This window comes from Scylla paramamosain, chromosome 34 (assembly GCF_035594125.1).
Source record: "Scylla paramamosain isolate STU-SP2022 chromosome 34, ASM3559412v1, whole genome shotgun sequence".
Lineage (NCBI taxonomy): Eukaryota > Metazoa > Arthropoda > Malacostraca > Decapoda > Portunidae > Scylla > Scylla paramamosain.
In genome coordinates this window covers 16,873,693-16,882,719 of record NC_087184.1, presented here as the reverse complement: position 1 = coordinate 16,882,719, position 9,027 = coordinate 16,873,693, and the positions used below count along the sequence as shown (strand labels likewise).

Below are 9,027 nucleotides of genomic sequence, written 5' to 3'. Positions count from 1 at the left end.
TCCCCGCGCCCTGACTAGCATATCAACTCTTGCATCATCCGTTTTCCTTCACGCCTCGCCGCCGCCACCGCCGCGCCGAGACTGGAAGCTCGCGAGGGAAGCTGCTGCGGGTGTTCTGTGTATGAGCTGTGTGTGGGAAGGTCAGCAGGGTGTCACGGGTCAGGCTAATGGCATTTCCCGGATCCTGCGTGCTGTGGAGGTTCGTGTAACGCCATGTATGTGGATTTCCATGGGCAGTACACAACACCATCACCACAACACCGTCACCACAACACCGTCACCGCAATCTCCGCAACAACACCACGGCACATCACTCCCTCACTCGCGCATCCAGAATTTCAACTTCACCGCATCTTAACGCATGGACACCACACCACCACAGCACCACAAAACCGTCACTACTTTGTTACCACGCCGTCACATCAGCACCACACTCACTCAGAGCCTCCCACTCACCACACACATGAAAACCACACTCCGGCTCCTTCATATCCCACCACCACAAAGGATTAAAGACCCAAGACAGACAGTGGTTGTTTCCTTGGCTGCGTGGTGTGGGGTGGCGTGGGGAGTGAGTGAGCGAGTGAGGGCAGAGGTGTACTGACGAAAGCTGTGTGTTCCCGTGTCCCTCGTGTCCAGTTATCGCTGTCACGTCACCGGATGTGTCAAGGGGCGGCACTAATCTCTCCGTGTTTACTATTGAGTCCTCGCCGCGCCTTCAGGGACCACTCAAGCATTGTGATAGGACTGGACTGGATTCCGTACACAGATGCGCTTAGCCACACCCACACACGCACACACATACGCAGACACAGACACACGCACGCACGCAGCTGCTGATATACACACACACACACACACACACACACACACACACACACACACACACACACAGGAAGTTCACATAGTACTCTAAGCTTCAGTTCATCTTCATCGGCTCTTCATTTTATTAATCTCTCTCTCTCTCTCTCTCTCTCTCTCTCTCTCTCTCTCTCTCTCTCTCTCTCTCTCTCTCTCTCTCTCTCTCGTGATGTGACGTGACTCCTCACCCGTCATTCTTGGCATCCGGGGTCCTCCAGGCGGAGTTCTAGTCGGGATGCTGGTGTGTGTGGACTGAATGACCAGAAAGCCGCTTGTTGGAGTGTCTTGGTGTGAAATCAGTGGAGTTTTTGGTCAGTATGAGTCAAACTGTAAAACTATTCACTATTAATTATCTGTTTATTTATTTTATTGAAGTATTATTATTATTATTGGTTTTATTATTGTTGTTGTTGTTGTTGTTGTTAGTTTTTTGGTATGACGTGTGGAGGAAACTGGTCAAGGTTCAAAAAAGGAAGGGCAGGGGAGGTGAAAAGAGTGTATATGGAGGGAAGATATGAAATGTAGGGGAAGGGATGACTAAAAAGAAAGAAAAAAAAAGTGTACGGGAGAGGGAAGGTGAAAAAAATTAGTGTATAGGGAGGGAAGATAAAAAGAATGGAAGGGAAGGGAAAGGTAGAAAAATGAAAGAAAAGTAAGAGAAAAAGAAAGAAAGCTCGTTATATTGTCGCTTAAAAAATAAAATAAAAAGAAAATAAAATTATCAGAATTTTTTTTTTGATAACGAAAGCAAATTTAATTCCGTGGATGTTGTGAAATAAAACTGGAAGATAAAATAAACACGTCCTTTGCTAAAGTTGATGATAAGAAAAAAAAAAAAATGAGATTCGTAATAAAAAAAAAAACACGAAAAATTACGAAGGATGGAGGTTAATGATAAAAAGAAAAAAAAAAGTAATAAAAACAGACACGAAACATTACGAAGGATGGAGATTAATGATAAAAAGAAAGAAAATAGATAAGTAATAAAACAGAGGAAACATAACGAAGGATGGAGAAAAACCCTAAGATATTCAAAATTAGACTCAAGACACTTAGTACCCAAACCACGTGGTCCCCAAACTCAGACGTTCAGACCTTCCACCTGCCAACCCATCCACCCTACCATCCACTGCACACTGACCTACCCATCCACAACCACAACCACCCACTAATGCATCCACCCATCCATCCACTATCAACTGAGCCTCCACCACCCTACTTATTCATAGCAGTTACTCATTCACCCACCATCCCTATCCACACACTATCACCCACACCCTTCATTCACCCAGTCACTATATCAGCGATCCACTGACTCACCCATCTATCCATCCATCCAAACATCCATCCACATAATTATTCATACTCATCCACGTAACTTCCTCCTACACCACCATCACCACCATCTCCCCCTCCTCTTTTTCCTCCTCTGTTTCTTATCCTTGTATGTTCATTCTCCTTCTCCTCACGTCCTAGCTCACTGTAGTTTCCCGGTAGAGGAAGTAGCGTTCGTTTCCTAACCTTTTTCGGTGCTATAATGGCCTCGTTGACTTGGTTCACTGAGTAAGAAGTAGAGGGCAGTGGTGTCTGGGTGGTGGTGTGAGGCAGAGGGCGTCACTGTATCGCGTGCCAGGGCCAAGGGCACGTCAGTCAGGGTGCTGTGACGTCATCTTGCACCAAAACAAGCATTGCCTCCTCTTGTTTTCATTTGCAGCGCAGTTAAGCCATTGTTCAGAAACACAGAGATGTCACAGAGATGATTAACCGTGCTCTCAAGGCTGTTTCTCTGATCAATAATGTAGAAATCTTGTTAATCTGTCATTAACAGATTAACATCCTTCAAAACCCGTGTAACTTCACCGCGAGTATTTTTCAAGGTCACACAGATGATTAACCGTGCTCTCAAGGCTGTTTCTCCGATTAATAAGGTAGAAATCTGGTTAATGTATCACTAAAACCATGAAAAACATCCTTGAAAACCCGTGTAAATTCACCACAAATATTTTCCAAGGTCACAGAGATTATTAGTCTAGTTCTCCAGAGTGTTTATCATGTTAATAATAAATAAATCTTGTTAATCTATCACTAAACCATGAAAAACACCCGTAAAAACCTGTAACTTTAAATAGTGGCTTTGGGAAGTAGGGGGGGGGAGGTGCAGCGAAGATGTGTTCAGAATTCTTATAATTCAAACGTTGTGTGGCAGGAGGTGATGACTAAGGAGGGGGGGGGGTGAAGCATGTCCGTCACCTCATTGCTTCGTTATCATCATTGTTATTAGTATTATCATTGTTATTATTTTCCATTGGCGTGTTTGTATTAACATATGCTCATCTCTGACTGGGGAAATTACTCAGCTGTTTATCTATTAAGTATTTGTACGTATACGGTATTAATTCATTAGAAGGGATTCCATTTTCGTTTTCTTTTTTTCTTTTCTTTTTTCTTTTTTTAAGTAATGCTAGTCAGTCTTTCACATAATCATCTACAACTTTTAAGAAGCCTATTTTTTTTGGTACTAGTCTCTAAAATGGTTACTTCTGTCGTTTGGCAAAGGTGAAATTCTTATTCATCATCTTTTTTTTCTTTGCGTCCATCCAACTTATTCATTGCAGTCACCTCATTGGTAAGAAAAGACGAACACAGCAGTAGAAGCGTTAAGGAGAATGGCGAAGGAAAAAAAAATAAGAATAATAATAAGTTTATGTATTTCACAGTCAATAAGAGTTTTTATTTATTTATTTATTTATTTTATCTATTTGTATCCTTTTTTTTTTATTAATTAGTCCCTATTCTCAAACCACTTCTGGAGGTATCACAAATTTCAAAGGTGCTTTCCGTGATTCCAGTGACTGATTAACAGGAATTCTAGCAGCTTCACTGTACTGTAATAGGTGAATGTCATGGTTCCGACAAAATATACGAGTTTTCGCTTCTTGCCCTTAGAGAAAACGGGATTATTTCATGGTGGACTAAGCGAGAAGGGAAGACATTGGTAGAAGCGTCAGGAAGGAACATAAGATCACAAGGAAAGCTGCAAGAAGTCATCAGGTCTACACGTGGCAGTCCCTGTACAAAACATTCCTATCTATTTCTTACCTATCATCCTCATACATCAATTTGTCTCATCTTTCAAAGCTCCCTAAGGACTCAGCACTAACAACCTGATTTCAGAACCAATACCTTCCTATTTTTTTTTTTTTTAATCTAACGATATCAAGCTTGAATCCATTACTCATTGTTCTGTCCTGATTAAAAACCCTGAGAATTTTGCGTAAGTCACTCTTGTTATATCCACTATAGCACTTCAAAGATCTCTAACTGCCAGATTCTGTCTTAACCTACACCTCTCTACGGAATATAAATTTAGAACATTTAATCTCCTATTTTCTTAAGGAATGACCCTCATCCCCTGTATCCTTTTAGCCATTCTCCTTTGTACTGATTCTAATAGATTTATATCCTTCCTTCAATATGAGGACCAGAACTGCACAGCGTAGTCAAGATGAGGTCTGACCAGCGACAAATATAACTTTATTACTTCGGGACCTCTACTTTTAACACTCGTAAAGATGAATCCTAATACCTGACTTTTTTTTTCCTTTATGTAAGAGGTGCATTAGCTAAGAACAACAGAGAGAGAGAGAGAGAGAGAGAGAGAGAGAGAGAGAGAGAGAGAGAGAGAGAGAGAGAGAGAGAGAAAGCTTACTAAGAGATTTGCTCCGTATGTATGTCGTATTGCATGTCTTTGTGTCGCAGTTGTATGTCAGTGCAATATTCTATACACTAACTCCATTCACTTCCCTTCATCCTCAACAGTTACTCACCACAACTGTATTACCACCAAAAGTTCAGCGAGACAAAAAGATAAATAACCAGGCGAACGTTTATATATTTGGGCAAGACGCAGGATTCAGGGAAAGTGACTTGGCAACATTGCTTTGTCTCGAAATGCGCAGCGCCAGGATTAGAGAAGGAAAAAAACTCCGACGACAGAAAGTTCAATCAACAAAACACTCCCTGAATACGATTAATTACATTTACACATACACAATGGTTAGAAAAACAGAATCCCGCTATAAGTTCAATCAAGGACTCCAGGACGCCATCTGGTGCTCCCTTGACAGCCTCTAGTGGGAGTTACAAGGGTTTTCAAGGATGTTTTCTTGACTAGTGAGAGTTTATGAAGTGTTCTGAATTTTTAAAAGACTGTTGGGAAGATATGAGTTTTCGAGGGTGTTTTTATGATTGTAAGGGTAGTTTAACAAGGTTTCTGGATGTTCTAAAAACTCTAGAGGTGTTTTCTGGGTTTTAATCATAGTTTGATAAGGTTTCTGTGTGTTTAAAAGGCTCTAGTGGAAGTTATAAGGGTTTTCAAGATTTAAAAGGCTCCAGTGGAGGTTATAAATATTTTCAAGGGTGTTTTCATGATTTCATTGGTAGCTTAACAAGATTTCTTGCATGTCTGAAATGTTCCAGTGGAAGTTATAAGGGTTTTTAAGATATAAAAGGCTCCAGCGGAAGTTATAAGAATTTTCAAGGGTGTTTTCATGATTCTAGTAATGATTTAACAAGAGTTCAAGAAAGTTATGGGGTTTTTAAGGGAGATTTCATGATTCCAACGTGTTTAAAGAGCTGTAGAGAAAGTTATATAGATTTCCCAGGGTGTTTTCATTATTGTAGTGATAGTTTAACAATAATTTCGCTTGTTTTTAAGGTTGTAGTGAAAGTTACGGGAGTTTTCAAGGGAGTTCTCATGATACTATTGACAGTTTAACAGATCACCAATGGAAAAAGAAAAGAAAAAAAATCGTGATCTTCATTGCTCTCTTAGTACAATTCGTGTATCAAACTTTCCTTGAGAGAGAAGAGTAATACGAGACTGAGAGCAATGCAGGGGAGGAGAAAGCACACGAGGTAGGACGATCAGCATCCGCACGTGTCCGTCCCCGCGTCTCGGATGCAGGCAGCTGGCAACTCACCGCACCAAAACACTCAAGCCATCAGTACACGTCTGACCGTTGAAGGGAGAGGGTACACGGTATTCTCTCCGGCGCATCCCAGTGAAATTGACTTGGTGCTTGTGTGGAAACTTTTTGGGAGCTCATAACTCAGCTTCCCTTGACTGGAATGAGATAAGTGAGGGTGTCGAAGGGCGTGGCATGAATAGAAGTGCTAGTGTATGAGGGGAAAGTGAAAGGGAAACGGATAAATAAGGAAGAAAAGAGAGGTGAAAAGAGAGTTTTGTTATACTATGGCTCGGGGAGGAGGGGGCGGGGGAGTTGCGAGGCGGTGGTGGTGGTGGTGGTGGTCATCGTCTCCTCCATCGCTGGTGTTGTTGGTGTTGCTGTCATTGCTGCTGTGCCTGGCTGTCACTCCTGCCACGTCACAAACAGGTGAGAGAAAGTGGACTCAGTGAAGCACGTGTGTTTGTTTATAGTTGTGTGTTGTTTGTGTTTGTTGTTGTTGTTGTTGTTGTTTGTTGTAGTTCTGTTTTCTTTTAACTTTCTTTTCTCTGTGTTTGTCGTTGTGTTTTATTGTTGTTTGTGTTCTAATTCTTCTTATTCTCATTCTTCTGTTCTATATGTGGTCTTACTAGAGAGAGAGAGAGAGAGAGAGAGAGAGAGAGAGAGAGAGAGAGAGAGAGAGAGAGAGAGAGAGAGAGTATGTGTACGTGTGTTCAGGGGCAAAGGTGGTGCAATATCAACAAGTTTGGTGACATTGAGTGAAGTTTTGCTGTATGTGTGTGTGTGTGTGTGTGTGTGTGTGTGTGTGTGTGTGTGTGTGTGTGTGTGTGTGTGTGTGGGAAACAAGGGCGGGTGTTTACTGTCATCCTCCTCCTCCTCCTCCTCCTCCTCCTCCTCCTCCTCCTCCCTTTCCTCTTCCACAACATCTTATCGTTTACCCTTCCATAAAGTCCTCTCTCTCTCTCTCTCTCTCTCTCTCTCTCTCTCTCTCTCTCTCTCTCTCTCTCTCTCTCTCTCTCTCTCAAGGTCAGGAAGTTTTTCAAAGTCTCCATCTTTTTTTTCCCAATAACTTATTAAAAGGAGAATGTTTTTTTCTTTTTTTTTTTCTTTTTCTTTTTAATGATTTATGAATTTTTCGTGGTAGGAATGTTTAGTTGACATATTTATCAATTTATCCTCCTCCTCCTCCTCTTCCTTCTCCTCCTCCTCCTCCTCCTCCTCCTCCTCCTCCTCCTCCTCCTCCTCCTCCTCCTCCTCCGACTTTCTTCGCATATATATATCTGAAGCGAGGTTGATTCTTCTCGTAAACTTTCTCTCTCTTTTTCTCACTTTCTTTTTACTGCTTCCTCTCTCTCTCTCTCTCTCTCTCTCTCTCTCTCTCTCTCTCTCTCTCTCTCTCTCTGTCTCTTTTTCTTTCGTTCATTCTTTATCTCGATTCTAGTTTTTCGCAGCTACTACTACTACTACTACTACTACTACTACTACTACTACTACTATAACTACTACTACAACTATTACTACTACGTCTACTACTACAATACTGCTGTCACCATTATTTATGCAACTCTCGTCCTCTTCCTCCTACTCCTCCTTCTCCTCCTCCTCATCTTCCTACTACTACTACTACTACTACTACTACTACTACTACTACTACTACTACTACTACGAACATACACGCTTTAAAACTACGTAAATTAGACTTTGCCAGATCCTATTAGCTTTGATGTAAGAATGCACGGCTTTTTCTCTTCACCTTCACTCACTAATCTTCTCAGGCTGAAAAAAATTGGTTAATTATGAATGACATTTTGTGCCCGCCATTTTCCACCTCAACCTAACCCACGCCTGGCTGACTGTTGATTAATTATGTATGTCCACCTGTCTACTTGTTTGTCTACCTGTTTGTTTGTGTGTTTACTATGTTTGTGTGTGTTTTTTTCTGTTTATTTACGGATTGTTCGTATTTTTTGTTGTTTTTGTTATTAGATGTTATTTTTTTATCGTTTGGCTTTTTATCTGTTTTGTTTATTTGATTTTTAGTTATTTATTTAGTGATTTATTTAGTTATTTGGTCAGTTGGTTACTTAGGTGATCAGTTTTCGGTGTGTGTGTGTGTGTGTGTGTATCAATCTGTCTGTCTGTCTATCTGTCTGTCTGTCTGTCGCAAAGGAAGCAAGAATACAGAAAACAATAATAGAAAAAAAAAAAAAAACGTACAGGTAATTTCAAAGCACGTAGAGTAAATTAACAGAATAATACGAACAATTAAGTACGCACAAGCGGAATTAAATCAAAGTTACGGAATACAAAGGAAGAAAGAAGATTGCAGATGTATCAAGAAATTCAAGGCCGAGGTTGTGTAATGAATGCGAATAAAAGGTGGATTTGTAAATGTTAAACACACACACATACACACACACACACACACACACACACACACACACACACACACACACACACACACACACACACACACACACACACACACACACACACAGAAATAGATAGATGACTAGATGGAGAGATAGTTAGATGTATAAAGAAAAGATAGACAGACAGATAGATAAATAGATAGAGAGATAAAAGGACAGATGTTCAGAGAAGGACATGTGCTACAATAAGATATATATAGATGTAGATAGATAGATAGATAAAGATATAGAAAAAAAAATAGATAGATAAACAGAAAGACAGATATTCGAACAAACACGTGAACAAACAAACAGAAAAACAGTTAAACATAGAAAGATACTAGGCAGACAAACACACACATACACACACACACACACAGATACTCAAACACAAAAACACAAATAACTCCAATAAAAAATGAAATAAAATAAATAAATAAGATAATGAAGGAACATATTCTGACACAGGCAACACACAGGGGAAAGGAATAACTAAGATGGGTTCCACTACCTTTTGAGCAGAATTTAATGCCCTTAAAGGAGAATTTGATACTTATTAAGAGGATTTAATGCTATTAGTGAGTATAACAGATGGGAGAGGGAGGGAGAGGGAGAGGGAGAGAGGGGAGAGGGAGGTGGATGAAGAAATCTGTGTGTAGGTGTGGTGATAGTAAGAAAATGGAGAGAGAGAGAGAGAGAGAGAGAGAGAGAGAGAGAGAGAGAGAGAGAGAGAGAGAGAGAGAGAGAGAGAGAGAGAGAGAGATGAAATTCTGTAATGGCTTGGCAAG

At 40.6% G+C, this 9,027-nt stretch overlaps 1 protein-coding gene across 5 annotated transcripts in view; it reads right to left on the bottom strand.

The window, feature by feature from the left end:
- The window catches only part of LOC135090297 (olfactory receptor 2T34-like), an 11,665-nt gene extending 10,860 nt beyond the window's left edge, over positions 1-805 (bottom strand). Inside the window, exon 1 of one of the 5 annotated variants that reach the window (XR_010261853.1) lies at positions 457-799. The gene's annotated coding sequence lies outside the window, so the exon portion shown is untranslated. The other 4 variants (XM_063986957.1, XM_063986954.1, XM_063986955.1 and 1 more) reach the window with 4 other exon arrangements.
- Positions 806-9,027: the final 8,222 nt, after the last annotated feature.